The 18,711-nt window shown below is 37.9% G+C and overlaps 1 long non-coding RNA gene and 4 other non-coding genes across 5 annotated transcripts; all 5 read left to right on the forward strand.

Annotated features, from left to right (window-relative positions):
* Positions 1-16,632: 16,632 nt before the first annotated feature.
* LOC121982628 lies at positions 16,633-17,462 on the forward strand. The gene is made up of 2 exons (XR_006112154.1): positions 16,633-16,858; positions 17,290-17,462. It is a non-coding gene; the product is annotated as an uncharacterized LOC121982628 (long non-coding RNA).
* Positions 16,789-16,882, forward strand: LOC121983664. Its single transcript, XR_006112684.1, has one exon. It is a non-coding gene; the product is annotated as a small nucleolar RNA U31b (small nucleolar RNA).
* Positions 16,958-17,046, forward strand: LOC121983635. The gene has a single exon (XR_006112656.1). It is a non-coding gene; the product is annotated as a small nucleolar RNA Z195/SNORD33/SNORD32 family (small nucleolar RNA).
* On the forward strand, positions 17,150-17,231 carry LOC121983636. Its single transcript, XR_006112657.1, has one exon. It is a non-coding gene; the product is annotated as a small nucleolar RNA Z196/R39/R59 family (small nucleolar RNA).
* On the forward strand, positions 17,278-17,424 carry LOC121983648. The gene has a single exon (XR_006112669.1). It is a non-coding gene; the product is annotated as a small nucleolar RNA F1/F2/snoR5a (small nucleolar RNA).
* Positions 17,463-18,711: the final 1,249 nt, after the last annotated feature.

Raw genomic sequence — 18,711 nt, forward strand, 5'->3', positions numbered from 1 at the left:
ACCCTTCTGGGCGCCCGAACTGGAATTTTATCTAGATCGCGGTCAAACCGTGATCCGTGCGTAGGGGATAAAATTTTATCTCCCAAGGTGCCCCGTCCAAGGCTATAAATATAGCCTTGGTCCAGAAGCTTGAATCATCTCTTCAATCAACTTTGTATTCAACTTCTAAGCAACTGTCTGAGCTTCAAGTGTGTAAAAGGCTTCTCTGCCTTCAGAGAAGGAGACATTCTTAGTGCAATTTTTCAACCGCTTTGGATTAACAACTTTCTTGGTTGTAACCAAGTCAACTGCTGAGACTTCTCTCCTATTTTTCTTTATTTTATTTTCTTAGTATTATTGTTAGTATCTTTTGAGTTGAAAAGTTTGAGGAGGGTATTTTTTATTTGTAAGCAATTCAACCCTCCCCTCTTACCGGCCCTGTTGCGCTAACAAGTGGTATCAGAGCAAGACAGTCTCAGAAGGGCTAACCGTCATCTAAAGCAACAAAGATCAAGACGATGGTCGGTGTGAATATTCGTCCCCCAAAATTCGACGGAGACTTCGCTACATGGAAATGACGAATGGAGATATTTTTTAAAACCAAATTTGAAATCCTTTTAATAATGAAATATGGATATACAACATCAAAAGACAAAGAAGAATATAACTGGATGAAGAAGGAACAAGCTGATTTCGTGGCCAACGGAAAGACAGAATTCCACCTGCTCAGCGTTCTACCGCCCCAGGAGATAAGTCGGATCGGAAGTTACGAGTCCACCAAAGACCTCTGGGAAACATTCCTGGAGCTCTACGAAGGCACCTCAGAAGCGAAGTTAGCAAGGCGGGACATCCTCCAGACTCAACTGACGAATCTCCAGATGAACAACGACGAGAAGATAGTGTTAGTATTAGCCCCAGTACCAATTTTGAGATGATTGTAAAGGGCCCATTTTGTATCATATATCACTATTAATAAAAAGGCAAAGGTTATGTTTATTATATTTATTGCAGTTCAGTGCTGATTGAATAAATATAATAATGTCCTTGTGCAGTAAGTTCTTATCTACAATATCAATTAGTTGAATTGATAGTGAGATATTGTAGAGAACACTACTCTGACCTACATGCTAGTCTCAATGCATTAATATTGTCCTTGTATATTAATGTTCAACTAGGAATAGTTAAGAGTAGTGTTCTCTACAATATCTCACTATCAATTCAACCAATTGATATTGTAGATAAGAACCTACTACCCAAGGACATTATTATATTTATTCAATCGGCACTGAACTACAATAAATATAATAACCATAACCTTTGTTTTTCTATTAATAGTGATATATGATACAAAATGAGCCCTTTACAATCATCTCATAATTGGTATTAGGGTTAATACTGACAATCTCCCACTAGCACTAGTGTCAACCACTGAGTTATCAAATACCCATTGACCTAGTGTGACCATCATGCTTTCCTTGTGCCAAAGCCTTGGTTAAGGGATCCACAATGTTAGTATCGGTCGGGACTCTGCATATTCTCACATCTCCTCTATTGATGATCTCTCGGATGAGGTGAAATCGCCGGAGTATGTGTTTGGATCTCTGATGAGAGCGAGTTTCCTTAGCCTGTGCAATAGCCCCATTGTTATCACAATAGAGGTCTATTGGGTTTCCTACACTAGGAACAACACCAAGCTCTGTAATGAACTTCTTGATCCAAACAACCTCCTTTGCTACAGCTGATGCAGCAATGTACTCGGCTTCTGTTGTAGAATCAGCGACTGTGTCCTGCTTCGAACTCTTCCAGCTCACAACACCACCATTTAAGCAAAATACATACCCTGATTGCGATCTATAATCATCCTTATCAGTTTGGAAGCTAGCATCGATGTAACCCTTTACAACAAGCTCTTCATCGCCTCTAAATATCAAGAAATAATCTTGAGTCATTCTCAAGTACTTAAGAATATTCTTGACTGCTGTCCAGTGACCTTAACCTGGATCTGACTAGTATCTACTCGTCATGCTCAACGCATATGAGACGTCTGGGTGAGTACAAAGCATGACGTACATGATAGACCCTATAGCAGATGCATAAGGAATCTGATCCATACGGTCTCTTTCTACCTTAGAAGAAGGACATTGAGTCTTCGAAAGACTCACACCATGTGACATAGGCAGGAATCCCTTCTTGAAATTCTCCATAGTAAAACTTTTAAGCACCTTGTCAATGTACGTACTCTGGCTTAGGCCAAGCAATCTTTTAGATCTATCTCTATAGATCTTAAGGCCTAAAATATATGCTTCTTCACATAAGTCTTTCATTGAAAAATAATTCCCAAGCCAAGTCTTCACTGACTGAAGAGTAGAGATATCATTTCCAAAGAGTAGTATGTCATCTACATACAATATGAGAAAGATGACTGTGCTCCCACTAACCTTCTTGTAGACACAAGGTTCATCTTCATTCTTAATGAAACCAAACGTTTTGATTGCATCATCGAATCGAAAATTCCAGCTTCTAGAAGCGTGCTTCAATCCATAAATGGATCTTTGCAACTTATAAACCTTTCCAACATGCTCTGGATCTACAAAACCCTCAGGTTGTGTCATGTACATATCCTCGAGTAGATTTCCATTAAGAAATGCGATTTTGACATCCATCTGTCAGATCTCATAATCATAGTAAGCAGCAATAGCAAGCATGATCTGAATGGACTTGAGCATCGCAACTGGTGCAAAGGTTTCATCATAGTCTATACCATGAATCTGCTTGAATCCTTTAGCCACCAATCTACCTTTATAGGTATGCATATTTCCATCCATGTCAATCTTCACCTTGAAGGCCCACTTACACCCAATGGGTTTGATCCCTTAAGGTGGATCAACCAAAGTCCATATTTGGTTAGTGTACATGGATTCCATCTCGGATCTCATGGCCTCCAGCCATTTCTCAGAATCTGGGCCCTGTACAGCTTCCTGATAAGATGTAGGCTCATTGAGACCAATAAGCTCTACATCACCGTAGTCAGACAAGAGAAAAGAATATCTCTCAGGTTGACTATGAATCTTATCAGATCTGCGTAGAGCATGTGCTACTTGAACAGGTTGTTGTTGCACAACTTCTTGTGATGCAACAAACTCCTGATCCACAACATCTTGTGGTACCTGTTCAATTTTCATCAAGGTGTCAGTGCTTGTATCTTGAACTTCTTCAAGATCGACTTCACTCCCACTAGTTTTTCTAGAAATCAATTCCCTTTCTAGAAATACACCAGTCCTGGCAACAAACACCTTGCCATGTGTGGGATTATAGAAGTAATATCCCTTTGTTTCCTTGGGATATCCAACAAAGTAGCACTTATCTGATTTGGGTCCTAGTTTATCAGAGACTTGTCGTTGAACGTAAGCCTCATAACCCCAAATCTTCATAAAAGACATATTGGGATTGTTGGATCGTGAAACGTCGATAGAGGGGGGGGGGGTGAATATCGATTCGAAAAAACAGCGTTAAAAAGAGTTAAGCGCAGCGGAATAAAAAAACTTAGGCAAATGAACACGGTATTTTTTACTTCGTTCGGAGCCTGTGACGACTCCTACTCGAAGGCCCGTACTCCGTGAGTACTTTCGTTGGGCAATTCACTAGCAATTCGAAATAATGATTACAAAGACAGTACAAGAAATGCTAATAAAAATTAAAACAAAGCTATACCGACAGAAAGAAAACCACAAGGACAAGAGCACGCTGTCGGAGCTTTGTTAGCGTCGTTGGAGCACAGAGCAGCAGAGGAAACAGTCTAAGAGTTCTGAGTTGATCTTGAAGCTCCACCCCTGGGGCTTCTTTTATATGCTGCTCCGGGCGCCTGGATCCCTTCCGGGCGCCCTGGTGCGACGTGGCAGGTCTAATCAGTGAACTCCACGTGGCGATGACTGCGCCCGGACCTCCTATTTCCAGAAATTCCTTCTCCTGCAAAATAGAGTTAGTCCGAGGCAAATATATATCCTGTAAAACAGATTGTTAGCACAATTAAAGTTCAACAAAGTAATAGAAAAGAGTATGACTTAGATTCCGTCTTTCCGAGATCGGAATCTAGCCACGATCTCGACTTAGATATCCGAAATGGATCTAAGCCGGATCGACGCCTAATGTTCCCTTCCCGGGAACGCGTCCTCGCAGTCACTCCCCTCCAGTGACTTACCTCACTTACCTGCCAGACGTCCGGTCAACCCGTCAACCTGTCTGGACTTCGTGCCAGCTATCCGGTCAGCCTATCGACCTAGCTGGACTTCATGCCTAAGCGTCCGGTCAGCCCATCGACCCGCTTGGACTTCGTGCCAACTATCCGGTCAGCCCGTCGACCTAGCTGGGCTTCGTGCCAGACATCCGGTCAGCCCGTCGACCTGTCTGGACTTCTCCTACACACTCGATCAGAGTGTTAGACAACAACAGACTAACTTAACCTGATTTTGTCATTCATCAAAACCTGGGTTAAATCGTTAGTGCTAACCGCACCAACAATCTCCCCCTTTTTGATGGAATGACAACCTGGTTAAGTTAGTGAAAACATATGCAAGTAACAACATGCATTTATGTGGTTTTTAAGTTAGTTTGTATTTTCAGTTTGGTTTGGCTAACTTAACCACCTAACCCTCCCCCTTTGTCATTCATCAAAAGAACAAGTGTCAAGTAAGCATAAATACAGTCTTCAGATAAAAAAATAATGTCAAGTTAACCTAGGGGAGTTTAAACGATAGTTTTACCGTTACTTTAAAAAAAACTAAGTCTTGAAAAAATAGCTGATTTATAACTTAGTAACTTTGAAAAATAGCTAATTTTTCAAGTATAGTTTTTAGGTCAACGTTAAAAACTAATTGAAATTTATTTTTCATTTCCACAATTTTCAATAACAAAACAATTTTTAAAATTAATTTTTGTAAAATTTAACTTTCAAATCAAATTGTCAAAATTAAGTGAAATCAAATTTTAAGAACTAGAAATTCAATTTTCAAAACTAAGTTAGATATAATTTTCAAAATCAATTTTCAACAAAAAGTAAAACCCAAAACAAGGTTTAAAAAATTTTTAAGAAAACATTTTTCAAACACAAATTTTAAAATATAAAGGGAAAATTTTAATTAATACCTCCCCCTGAACCTAACATAAAATGTTGAAAGTATTTGCTAAAAATATTCAAAGTAGAATAATTTTTAAAACAAAGGAGTTTTCAAAATAACTTTGTAAAATTCTTTTTCCAGAATCAAATTTTCAAAGTTAAAAAAATTTTCACATTTTTAACCAAGTTGAGTTTAAACTTTGATTTTCAAAAATAAGTTTGAAAAACTGAAGTAGTTTTATTTCTCCCCCTGAACCTGACATTAAATCAAATGTCTAACCAGTTTGTTACTGACTGACTTATTAGAAGATAGCAGCTTTCACTTGGTTAGTCAAGTTAAATTCAACCTTAACTTGATTAATGTATATTTTGTATTTAACGCCCAGACTTATATCGATGCACTGAAATAAGCATCTTAAGTCTTAGGCAAGTGGCCTATACATCTCACCCCTTTCTATGTTCGTCAAACACAAGCAAGGTAAGCCTAGGGTTTTGGTGAGATGCTCAAAACTAGTCCTATGGGTACATGCTTTCTAAGGATTTTGAACTTGGCTAAGGCTAAAAATTTTTTTTTAAAAGGCTAAAAATAGGAAAGTTTTGAAAATGAAATATGTTTTAACGTATAATTTGAGAATAATCATTTTTGAAAATATTTTTGAAATTCGAAACTCCTAGTCTAATAAGATAGAACATAAGCAATCCATATCAGAAATAACAAAAAGTATTCTACAAGAGATGTAGATAACAAAAGTGTGTCATAACTAGAGCTACTGAGATGAGGAAGGGGGTGGTTCAGATCCCAAGGAGCGGAGTAGTGACATCAGCTCAGTGTGTCGGGTCTGCCCGTCAGCTCGTAACTCGGAGACCTCTCGTCGCATGTCTCACTGAAAGTCAGAGTTCTCCCGCTGGAGACTCGCCATAGCTCTCTCTAGTCCGGTCATACGGTCGACTAGAGTGTGAGGAGCGTGACGTGGTGCTCGAGCTGGGGGTGGTGGTGGAGCCGGAGCGGCCTCCTCTGGAAACAATGCAAGCATGAACTCATCCTGCTCGGCCTCCCCCTGTGCGTCTGGATCGGGCTGGTGCTGTGCCCCCCTCCACCAAGACATAGTACCGTCGTCCTCATCTATGTGGATACTAGCTAGGGAGAAGTTCCTATCTGCTATAACGTCAAACTCGGGCATATAGCGAATGTCTCCTCTAGTGACATCAATGTCCAAAGAGGACATATATGCTGTCAGAATGTGACAGTAAGGCATGTGGACTCGTCTATTAGTCACGTATCCAGCAGAGTAGATAATGGTGGAGAAGATATGTAGGCTGATGTCAATGTCTAACCTATGACTCAGGGCATAAAGTAAAAATGAGTGGAATGGGCGCATCACGGCGATGTCACGTGTGGTCAGTGGTAGAATGCAGAAGACTAAAACCCTATAAAGAGCGTAGTCCTGGACTCGAAGTTCTACTGACCTAAACTGGGTCATAGTGGGTACTCGCTCTCCCCCAAAAAAATACGAATAAATCGTATCAAGAGTGATATGCGAGTAGGGATCTCCGAATAGTAGATCCCCGGGAGGATAGCACAAGAAAGAACAAGTGGATGGACGTAACTCTAAAAACTCCCGGATAATCGTAGGGGATAGCGTGATATCAGTACCCGCTGCCCTAGTAGTATAGGTAAGGTCGTCTACTTTCACTAAGTTGTTGTAAAATTCAGCACACAAACTTATGTTTACCAGACTAGTACATTCAACAAGGCTCCGTAAGTTATAGTGGTTTATAACCTCCATAACGGGAGCACACGAAACTAGAAAGAACGATCTATCTATACATTTAGTCCTAATGGCCATATAAATAGTTGACTCAAACTTGATTCTAAGTTCATCTGTGGGGAACCTAGGGTCAGTACTAGCATTAGAGGGCCCAACACCAGTATTTGTTCGTTTCCTACTGTATATAAAAGAAATATTCTAAGTGAAAATATCAAGACAAATTTAAAGAATTCTAAGACAAGGAGAAAACAAATTTACCGAGGAGCCATCGTAAAATATAGAACTGACGACCTCGGTTGAGTCGCAGCAGTGTCTTCACCGCAAAAAAAATTTAATTTTAGATCACTTTCGCACTGAGGTTCAGATAGAACCTTAGTGAAAGTGAAATGTTTGTGGGGCAATTGTTGGGGGCGCCTGCTGCCCCCTATTTATAGGGAGCTCCGGGCGCCTGGAGCCATCCCGGGCGCCCGGGGTTGATTTTGGGCGGGGCGCCCGGATCCCTTTCCGGGCGCCCCGGAAGGGAATACCAGGGGCGCCCGCCCTTGGTCTTTGACCTTTTTTTTTTTAAAGTTAGTTTAAAATAATTTTTAACGTTAATTTAATTTTTAAAATAATTTGTAAAGTTAAAATATTTTTTTTAAAAAAAATTAATTTAATTTTTAAAATAATTTTTAAAGTTAAAATAATTTTTTAAAATAGTTTTTAAAGTTAATTTAATTTTTAAAATAATTTTTAAAGTTAATTTAATTTTTAAAATAAATTTTAAAGTTAAAATAAATTTTTTTAAAATTAATTTAATTTTTAAAATAATTTTTAAAGTTAAAATAATTTTTAAAATAGTTTTTAAAGTTAATTTAATTTTTAAAATAATTTTTAAAGTTTAATAATTTTTAAAATAGTTTTTAAAGTTAATTTAATTTTTAAAATAATTTTTAAAGTTAATTTAAAATAGTTTTTAAAGTTAATTTAATTAAAATTTAATTTAAGATTTAACATAAATTAATCGTAGTTCATTTTAGTTATTTAATTCGAAGTTTAATTTAATTAGTTTAATTCAAAATTTAATTTTGATCCTTAGTCATCTCACCCGATCTAAGTTTTCAATCAGGGAATCTTATAATTTTGTGAGATGAATTGGATTTTAATTATGGAGTTTGGTTTAACTTGTGTTAGATTCAGGTTTAGCTTTGGTCTCAACAAATAGGCATTTTTCGGATAAACTTCTAAGCTTGGTGAGTCACTTGGACGTCATTAGAAGTAAGAATCAAAGAGTTGATAACTCAGCTAAATAACCTCAGAGAATCGATAACAAACCGAGACTCGATCCAGTACGTGCTCAACGTCTTCCCAAGATCTCCAGAATGGGTGTCCTTAGTAGATGCATACTACATCTCTAAGGACCTTGAGGTAAGTACTTTAGAAATTTTGTTTTTTTACATTTGAACTTCACGAGTCTCGAATTGCAGAGCCAAGTCAAGTGAAGTCAAATTTCAATGTTACCTTACAAGCCAAGATGGACGATCCCGACTCTGAAGCGTCAATCAACGAATCTGAAGCCGCTCTATTGGTAAGAAAGTTAAATAAATTTATTAAAACTAATAAATTTAGATCGCAGTCAAAAAAGCATCAACGCAACAAAAGGACGGTCTGTTGCTACAATTGCAATGAAGAAGGACATATCAAGGATGACTGCCCGAAGATGAAGAAAAAGAACAATGAAAAGGAAAGATCGACATCCTCTAAACGCAAGAGTCTGAAGGCTACATGGGATGAATCATCATCCTCGGAATCAGAAGTCGAAGCCTTCTCGGGATTAGCACTGATGGCCAACCATCTTTTCGAAGAAACCAGCTAGGAGATTAGCATAGATAAAGGGGGAGGATCATCAGAAGAAGAAAGCTGCGATGAAGGGGGAACATCAGAAATAGAGGTAAGTGAGATACGTAATCTAACTCTCAAATATTGAAAGAATGCCTAATTCCTCGCCACTGTCGGGAAACCGAAATATTGAAAGAAAATATTTAATTAACTTACTGATAAAGTATTGAAAGTAAATTATGCTTTAAAATATTTTCCCTCTAAATGCCTAAGGTAGAATTTTTTTCGTTTACTTAGAAAATTTTCTTGCTTAAATTTTTTTCTAGATTATCAAAAATAGTTTGTCTAAAAATGGCCTAAGTCAGAAAATTTACTTAGAATATTTTTTTTTGCTTAAATTTTTTTTGCTAGATAATTATTACCCCATTTTTTTATGTGATCAAAGGGGGAGAGATAAGTACAGTTTAAGGGAGAGTTATTTTTTTAGGGGGAGTAAATTAAAATCTAAATTTTGTACATATTATTGCAAATTTTTTATTGCAATCTTTATGCTTAAAATGTTAATTTAATAATTTCTTTAAATTATTACTTGTTTGTTTTACCCTAACTTGAACTTGAGTTAATGCACATTAAAAAAGGGGAGATTGTTAGACCCCGGGGTTGTTTTGATGTGATCAACCAAATTAGGTTAGGTCCTGTTTGTTATTTGATCCCTGTGTCTAAGTGTGCAGGAGCTTCGGAGCGTAGGAAGTCGAGCGGAAGACGCAGATAGCGAGAAGGACGGCACGGGAATGGAGCCAACGGGCTCGGTGCGTCCGAAAGACGAAAAAGCTGCGTAAGAGTACACTGGTGGACGAGAAGAACGTGCACGACATTTGAGGGACGAGAAGCCGGGACGGAAGCTTGCTCGAGGAGAAGGCCGGAAGTTGGGTTCGGGTGAGCCCTATTCCGGATGGCCGAGATCACCCAAGCGAGCGAAGCCGGAGCAGAAGACCCGGACCGAGGCAAGCTGAACCGGAGCAGAGGTCACAGGCGAAAAAGTCAATCGGAGTTGACTTTATGGGTCGGGGCGCCCAGAACCGTCCGGGGCACCCGGAACCGTCCAGGGCACCCGGAACCGTCCGGGGCACCCGAAACCCTTTCGGGCGCCCGAACTGAAATTTAATCCAGATCACGGTCAAACCACGATCCGTACGTAGGAGATAAAATTTTATCCCCCCAGGGCCCACGAAACCCTTCGGGGCCCCCCGACCAAGGGTATAAATATAGTCTTGGTCCAGAAGCTTGAATCATCTCTTCAATCAACTCTGTATTCAACTTCTATGTAACTGTCTGAGCTTCAAGTGTGTAAAAGGCTTCTCCGCCTTCAGAGAAGGAGACTTTCTTAGTGCACTTTTTCAACCGCCTTGGATTAACAACCTTCTTAGTTATAACCAAGTCAACTGCTGAGTCTTCTCTCCTGTTTTTCTTTATTTTATTTTTTTAGTATTATTGTTGGTATCTTTTGAGTTGAAAAGTTTGAGTAGGGTATCTTTTATTTGTAGGCAATTCATTCCTCCCCTCTTGCCGGCCCTGCTGCGCTAACAGGTGTCATGCCTCGTTGTCAGGCTGAGCGGGGTAGTCGCTCGGCTTGACTTCTGCGTGTCGTTCCCCCTTGAGCGTCGCTTGTTTGAATGCTTCCCGTGTCGAGGGTGACGGTGGATCGGATACTTCTCCTCGGTCAGGGCATGCTTTGCCCAACCGGCCAATACCCTATACGTGTTGACCACCTTGAATTTGATCTCCACTGTGGTAGCGAGGTGGGACCCCTCATCATCATAGCATGCCCCGACCAGCCAATGCCCTATACACATTGACCACCTTGACTTTGACCTCATCATGATAACGAGATGAGATCCTTTATCATCACCGCATCAATGAACAAACATATAGAGAAAGAGATTTCTTTTCCTGTTCATTCTCTTTTCATTTTTCTAATTTATTTTATTCATCCATCGTATCCTCTTATGGGTAAATAGAACATTAATGACTAAACTTCAAGTCTATAAATAAAGATTCTTTCCTAAGAGCATCTCTAACATGAAATTTGTCGAAGGTTTATAAAATTAAAAAATCTCAATAAAAAAATTTGAATGACTGTAGAAGTAAAATTTAATATTTTTAGTTAGGAGCATGCTTAGAAAATTAAACCCTGTTTTTTTTTTTCTTTTGAAAATGAAACCAATAATTAATGATATATGTTTGACCCTTTCAAAATAATTTAAAAATATTTTTAATAAAATATTTAATTATAATATTTTATGATTAGTAATAATTAAAATTGTATTTCTTTCTTTTAAAAATATATTACAAATATATTTGATAAGTTAAGTTAAAAAATATACAATAACTAAAATTAAATTAAAATTTATAAATTAATTAAATATTAAATAAAAATATAAATTAAATTAAATATTATAAGTTAATTAATTTATTAATTAAAAATTATAAACATATTAAATTAAAGATAATAAGAGTGGTTGTACCTTCATTATAACTCTCATCATTTTCTATTTTTTATTCCTAAGGTAAATCAAAGATTTAGTATTCGAAACTTAACTATGACATATTATTAAGAATTTGTTTTTTAATAGATAGTGAATTTGAGAATGCTAATTAATAAGGATCAACGCTATGTAATTCAGATGACCAATGAAAAACTTCATCGGACTTAATTAATCATTTTTTTCTCCTATTTTCACCTTCTCAAAGTTGACGTTCAACTTGTTAAAAGTTAATTTATATTTCCAATTAAGATAACTCTTGTCTTTTCAGTTTTCTATGAGTCTGGATAATAGTGTTAATCAGTCATTGGAATTGTGTTAAGGAATTAAGATAGGGTCTAGAACAATCTGATGATTAGTATAAAGATATGCGCTTTGTACTGACTGAAGGGTTGAAAAAAAGGCATCCTAAATAAATCAAAGATCCGTTTCCTCTCTAGCCTTCATTTTCGTATACTACTCTTCATTATCTCCAGCAAATTTGGTATCAGAGCAAATGGCCTCTTCAAATCCTTTAACGTTCTTCACTTATTCTCCTAGTCAAATACCCATATTCGAAGGAGAACATTACGAGTATTGGAGCTCCCAAATGGAGACCATCTTCATTTCCCAAGATTTGTGGGATGTGGTGAAACAAAAATTCGAAATAGTCGCGGAAGAAGAAACCGAGAAGCAGTTGAAGGAGAATATAAAGAAGAATGCTACAGCCTTGCGAATTATTCAACAGGGGGTAAGTAAATCAATTTACCCTAGAATTTTCGGCATGAAGAGCGCCCAAGAAGCATGGGACGTTCTGAAGAAGGAATTCAAAGGGGCTAATAAAGTGATCTCAATTAAGTTGCAAAATTATTCGAGAAATTTTGACAACTTATCGATGAAAGAAAATGAATCTGTTAAAGATTTTTCTTCGAGGGTGGCTGAGATTGTCAACCAAATCAAGGGCTGCGGTGATACAATATCCGAGAAGAAAGTAGTGGAAAGAATTCTCAGATCATTACCGCAAAAATTCGAGCATATCGTTGTCGTGATCGAGGAGACGAAGGATAAATCCCAGCTAACTCGGTACAAGTTGTTCAGCTCTTTGGAGGCACATGAAGGCAGAGTCAATGGCTATACGAATCAGCCACTCGAGCAAGTTTTTCAAGTAAAGGCCAACCTCGGGGAAAAGAAATCTGATGCGAGACAAGAAGAAAGAGGGTTTTCATCTTCCTACAGAGGATCATCAAGTAGAAGACGAGGAGGCTCAGGTCAAAATCATGGCCGGGGATATGGAAGGAAGCCATCATTGGATGTGCAGAGGTCTGGGACAAAGTGCCAGATCTGCAAAAAGCCAGGACATGAATCAAAAAGTTGTTGGCATCGCTGTACTAGGTGCAAAATTTCCAATCATTCGAAGGGGGACTGTTGGTTTAAGGAGAAAGCTGAAGCCGCAGATGCTAAGGCGAATTTTGCGAAGGAAAATGATGTTGAAAAATTATTTTATTCATCTATGGATTCCGAGCACAGTTACAAGGAAACGTGGTTTCTTGACAGCGGGTGCAGCCACCACATAACCGGAAATCGTGATTCTTTCGCTATGCTGGATGATAAATTTTCCACGCAAGTGGAGCTTGGTGACAGCAAGCGTGTAAGCATCGAAGGGCAAGGAGTTGTTGTTGTCTTCACAGAAGGAGGTAATAAAAAACATATTCATGATGTCTATTATTCTTCAAAGATCACCCATAACTTGTTGAGTGTTGGGCAAATAATGAAGGATGGTTATAAGTTGATTTTTGATAATGATCGTTGTGATATCATCAATAAGAAGAACAATTTGAGAGTAGCTGCTGTGAAAATGAATGCAAATGGTTTATTTCCATTCGAGACAGGGAAGTTACAGACATATGCTCTCAAATGTGGAGACCTTGATGAATCCTATCTTTGGCATTTAAGGTATGGACACTTAAACTTTAAGAGCTTGCAGCTTTTGGAGCAAAAGGGAATGGTCACTGGTCTTCCTACAATCCATTCAAAAGATCGAGTTTGTGAAGGCTGTATATATGGAAAGATGCATCGATTTCCATTTCCAAAGACAGCATGGAGAGCTCGAAGTCCATTAGAGCTTGTCCATGCTGATATATGCGGCCCAATTCGAAGTGCTTCACTCGGTAACAAGCAGTACTTCATTCTTTTTGTTGACGATTTTACAAGAATGATATGGACTTATTTTCTCGATAGAAAGTCTGATGCTTTCAGCACCTTCTTACATTTCAAAGCCCTTGTTGAGAATCAAAGTGGATGCTCGATTAAGGCTCTCCGAACAGATCGTGGAGGAGAGTTTATATACAAACCTTTCCTCAAATATTGCAAGGAGAACGGGATTCTACGACAGCTTACTGTGCGGCACACTCCTCAGTAAAACGGAGTCGCGAAGAGGAAAAATCGAACGATTGAAGAAATGGCTCGCAGCATGCTCAAGGGAAAAGGACTTCCTAACAAATTTTGGGTTGATGCTGTGAATACGACAGTGTATATTCTAAATCGTTCTCCAACAAAGGCTGTTTAGAATAGGACTCCGTTCGAGGCATGGTATGATCGAAAGCCAGTTGTAAATCAGCTCAAGGTTTTTGGGTGCGTCGCCTATGCTCGTGTGTTGCCACAGAACAAGGAGAAGTTTGATGAAAAAGGAGAAAAATTGATTTTTATTGGCTATAGTGATGAGTCCAAGGGGTATCGTCTTTATAACCCAAAAACTAATCAGTTAGTTCTCTCAAGAGATGTAATTTTTGACGAATTAGCTGTGTGGAATTGGGACGATAATGATTCACAAGTACCTGTATTATCGGATGGAGCTGGAACAATTCCATTTGCTAATGTTGCTGGACCAACTACGGGGACACAAAGCAGGATGGAAGGTGAAAGTTTGAGCACAGAAGGAGAAAGTTCCAGTACTACTGCGTCAACTGATGACTCATAATCAGATTCTCCTCAAAGGTATCGCTCTTTATCTGACATATATTCAGAAACTAATTTGGCTTTGTTTGCTGGAGAACCACAGAATTACGTTGAAGCTACAGATCAAGAAGTGTGGAGAAAAGCCATGAATGAAGAGATTAAAAGCATTGAGAAAAATCAGACTTGGGATTTGGTTGATTTGCCAGCAGGAAAGGATGCAATCGGATTGAAATGGATATTCAAGACGAAGTATAATGAAGATGGAAGCATTCAGAAGCACAAGGCCAGAGTAGTCGCAAAAGGCTACTCACAGCAGCCGGGGATTGACTTCAATGAGACCTTCGCACCGGTCGCTCGCATGGAGACGATAAGAATTGTTCTCACTTTGGCAGCTCAGTTGGAGATGAAAGTTTACCAACTTGACATCAAGTCGGCCTTCTTGAATGGAGAATTAGAAGAAGAAGTTTATGTATGTCAACCTGAAGGATATGTCGTGAAAGGGAAGGAAGAAAAAGTGTACCGGCTTCGAAAGGCTCTTTATGGGTTAAAACAAGCCCCTCGAGCTTGGTACAGCAAGATTGATTCCTATTTTCAGCATTTCGATCTTCAGCGCAGCCCAAACGAGCCCTCCCTCTATGTGAAAGTCGAAGAAAAAGGGAATTTTTTAATCGTTTGTCTTTACGTCGATGATGTGATTTATGCAGGAACCGATATAAAGATGGTTGAAGATTTTAAATTGGCCATGATGAAAAAGTTCGAGATGTCTGATCTTGGACTTATGAGGTACTTTCTTGGTTTTCAAGTCAAGCAATCAAGTGGGGAGATTTTCATTTCACAAGAAAAGTATGTGGAGGATCTCTTGAAGAAGTTTCAGATGTTGTCTTGCAAACCCGTGCCCACGCCAATGGCACTTAATGAGAAGTTACAGCAAGAAGATGACAGCGAAATGGCAGATGAGAAGCTTTATCGAAGCTTAGTGGGATCCTTGATTTATCTCACAAACACGAGGCCCGATATTGTTCAGCCTGTAAGTGTACTCTCGAGGTTTATGAGCAAGCCAAGCAAGGTTCATTATGCTGCTGCAAAGAGAGTACTCAGATTCTTGCAAGGAACAATGAAACATGGGTTGAGATATGTAAAAGAATTGAACAATGATTTGGTCGGTTTTACGGATAGTGATTGGGCCGGCTCCCTCGAAGATAGGAGGAGTACCTCAGCATATCTTTTCTGTCTCGGATCAAAGGTGATTTCATGGAGCTCAAGGAAGCAAAATACAGTAGCTTTATCATCTGCAGAGGCTGAATATTCTGCAGCAACAAGTGCAGCTTGTGAAGCAGTTTGGCTTAGGCGAATTATGGCTGATCTGCAACAGAAACATATGTGTTCGACTACTATTTTCTGTGACAACATGTCCACAATTGCAATGACAAAGAATCCAGTTTTCACGCCCGAAGTAAGCATATTGAGTTACGTCATCATTTCATTCGAGATTTGGTGAACAAAAGGGAAATTCACTTGGAGTTCATCGGGACTAATGAGCAGCCTGCAGATGTTCTTACAAAGCCCGTGTCATTGGAAAAGCTTGAGAAGTTTAAAGACAAAATGAAAATCACAAATTAAGGGGGAGTGTTAAAAGTTAATTTATATTTCCAATTAAGATAACTCTTGCCTTTTCAGTTTTCTATGAGTCTGGATAATAGTGTTAATCAGTCATTGGAATTGTGTTAAGGAATTAAGATAGGGTCTAGAACAATCTGATGATTAGTATAAAGATATGTGCTTTGTACTGACTGAAGGGTTGAAAAAAAGATATCCTAAATAAATCAAAGATCCGTTTCCTCTCTAGAATTCATTTTCGTATACTACTCTTCATTATCTCCAACACAACTTCATCCACACCGCCTCCAACCGGCAGGAACACACCATTGAGCAGCGGCTGAGTGAAATCTGTACCTTCTTTGGGGCGAAATAGGTTCAAAAATTTGTACCTTCCAGATCTATATGGAGATTTCACTGTGAACATACAACTATTACCACTGTTAGACCATTTCCAATACAACTCATCTCTGAGAAGCCCAGACACAAATCCTGTGAGCACAGTTGTAGTTGAGATATTTTGATCTCTTCTCACTTGTGCTAATTTGACCTGCAATAGTGCATTAATCCTGTTGATTAGGATGAAGTGCCATTTAAGAGACTGAGGAAGATTGTTTGTCTGCAAACAACAAGATGACCTGTAAAACTAGTTAGACGAAGAGCTCCTGTTAACTAGTCGGCGATACGAACTTGTCATAGGAAGGTAATCAAAGGTTTTAAAATGAGTTAAAAATAAACACTATTAAACGTGCATCAATAAACAACCAGTAATGAGACAGTCATTCAGTTCAGTCATCAGTGACTCACAAATAACCGTTCGGTCCGGTTGGCGGTGGACCGGGTAAAATTGGATCGGTCTTGTTAGCAGCATCGCGGATCCAAAACCCTAATTCTCTTCTTTAACTACCGATTCTTCCCCCTCTCCTCTTTGGCGATCAACAGCGCCGCCAGCCCCTTCCTCTTTCTTCCCTCTTTGCTTTTCTGTTTCTCGTCACTTGTTCTTGGAATTTTATTCGGTTCGGAAATCTTTTGTTGGGAACCTGATGAGCGTGCAAATGTCGCCCCAGTCTTACGATCCTTTCGTGCTTTCGATCGGGTTATCAATGGTGATTGACATTTCTATCTGATTCCTTGTCCAACCTTCTGTTTGTTTGTTTTCGCTTGATGTTCGTTTATCGTTTTCACTTTGATGATTTGAATTGTGTTCGAGAACTGATGATTCCAAATCCATAGATTTAATTCTGCCATCTAGATGATGAATTATCTTTGTACATGCACTACCATCTGATCTCGCTTTTTCACCAGCAAATTTTCTTCTTTTTTTTTTTGTAATGTATTTTACTCCGGAGATGAAGTGATTTTTTTTTTTTTTTTATCTTTTTCCGATCGATACGTTGTGCAATCAAGGATGAATATTTATGATGCTGATTTCTATGATTATTTATTTAAATTTATCACCATCTTTCGGCTGAGATTGCACCAACATTTGTTGCCTTTTGATGAACTTAATTGAAAATTCTTGTGTTAATGCCACCAGGTATCTGATGCTCTGTTAATTTTATGGCTGAGCTTCTCGTAAGTGTGGCAGAGATGGAAGGGAAGAACAGGCCTTGCGACACAGGATGCTCATTTTTTGAAGTGTGCTTCCTGTTACTAAATCCTGTTTACATCTCTGAACTTTTTTTAAAAAAATAAATTTGGAGATAAAAATGATTCTGTATAGTTGAATTCTAATAGTTATATATATTTAAATTCGAATTTTGAACAAGTTTGAAGTGATAAAATATTATATGAATATTTTAAATTAATTAATTATTAAAAAATGAACTCTGATGATGATTTCCTATAATGGATTTGTATATTTAGTTGAAAATATTTATATTATTTTGTAAAATGTTAATGTTTTAATTCATGTATGAATTTTGATAAAATCTACCACAATCCAGGTAAATCAAATCTGAAGTTGTTAGAGGTTAGAATGCATAGCAGTACTTGTACTAAATTACCTTACATCACCAATGTTGAAATTGCACTCACAAGGGGCCTCATAATCTGGTAAAGGAACATAGGAATGAACATTATAGGTAAGCATACACTATTTGCACAGAAAATGCACAAATGCATATGGATTTGAGATGTTACATTAATCTTATCTACTTGTCAGTCTTGTTTTAGTTGTGCATTAGATTCTTGACTTGGATTGCTAGATCCAGCTATGGCTGTTTGCTTGGTCCAATGTAAAATTGGAGCATCCATTTCAATATCTGGGCTGATCCTTAACAGACGCATGAGAGAAGCTTTAATTAAGCCGATTGAAAAGAAATGCAATATAGAATATGTTAATTCTTTTGCAAAGCTGATATATAGCATGCACAAGTAATCCCATGTTTAATTGGCTGGAGCTGAGACAAGGTATTTCTTTGAATCTAAGTAGAGCATTAAAGGCTAAGCTTTCATAAATTTTATATATTTTCTCTATCTGCTGGAATTAACAAAACTATAGAATGTTAAAATTTGATAGGTTTTAATAATTAGTTGACTAAAGATAGGAAGAAGATCTTAGATGCTAACTTTGTCTTGAAAAGATATTTCAAAATATCACTTGGTTTCAAATTCACAATCTCTTTTATTTTAATTGCACAAATTATGCAAAATATGCATTGATAAAACAACTATTTCTAAATAAATTTCGAAAGTGTGATTCTATCTCTACATATCTATTTAACACACTCAAGCCATGAATAATATTATTTGAAAGGATATAAGGAATTCTCCTCTAATTTGAGAGGTCAACTTCTCATTTAGCTTCGGAATTAATTGGACATAGTCCGAACACCCTTAATACTTTTGATCCCAACAAATCTAGTGAGCTAAATTTGTTACAATAAAAAATTTATTAAAAGAATATTTTTCTATAAAAAAAAGTAGGAAATTTATCTAGAACCATATCTACTGGTAT

This window comes from Zingiber officinale, chromosome 5A, assembly GCF_018446385.1.
Source record: "Zingiber officinale cultivar Zhangliang chromosome 5A, Zo_v1.1, whole genome shotgun sequence".
In the NCBI taxonomy this organism is placed as follows: Eukaryota; Viridiplantae; Streptophyta; class Magnoliopsida; order Zingiberales; family Zingiberaceae; genus Zingiber; species Zingiber officinale.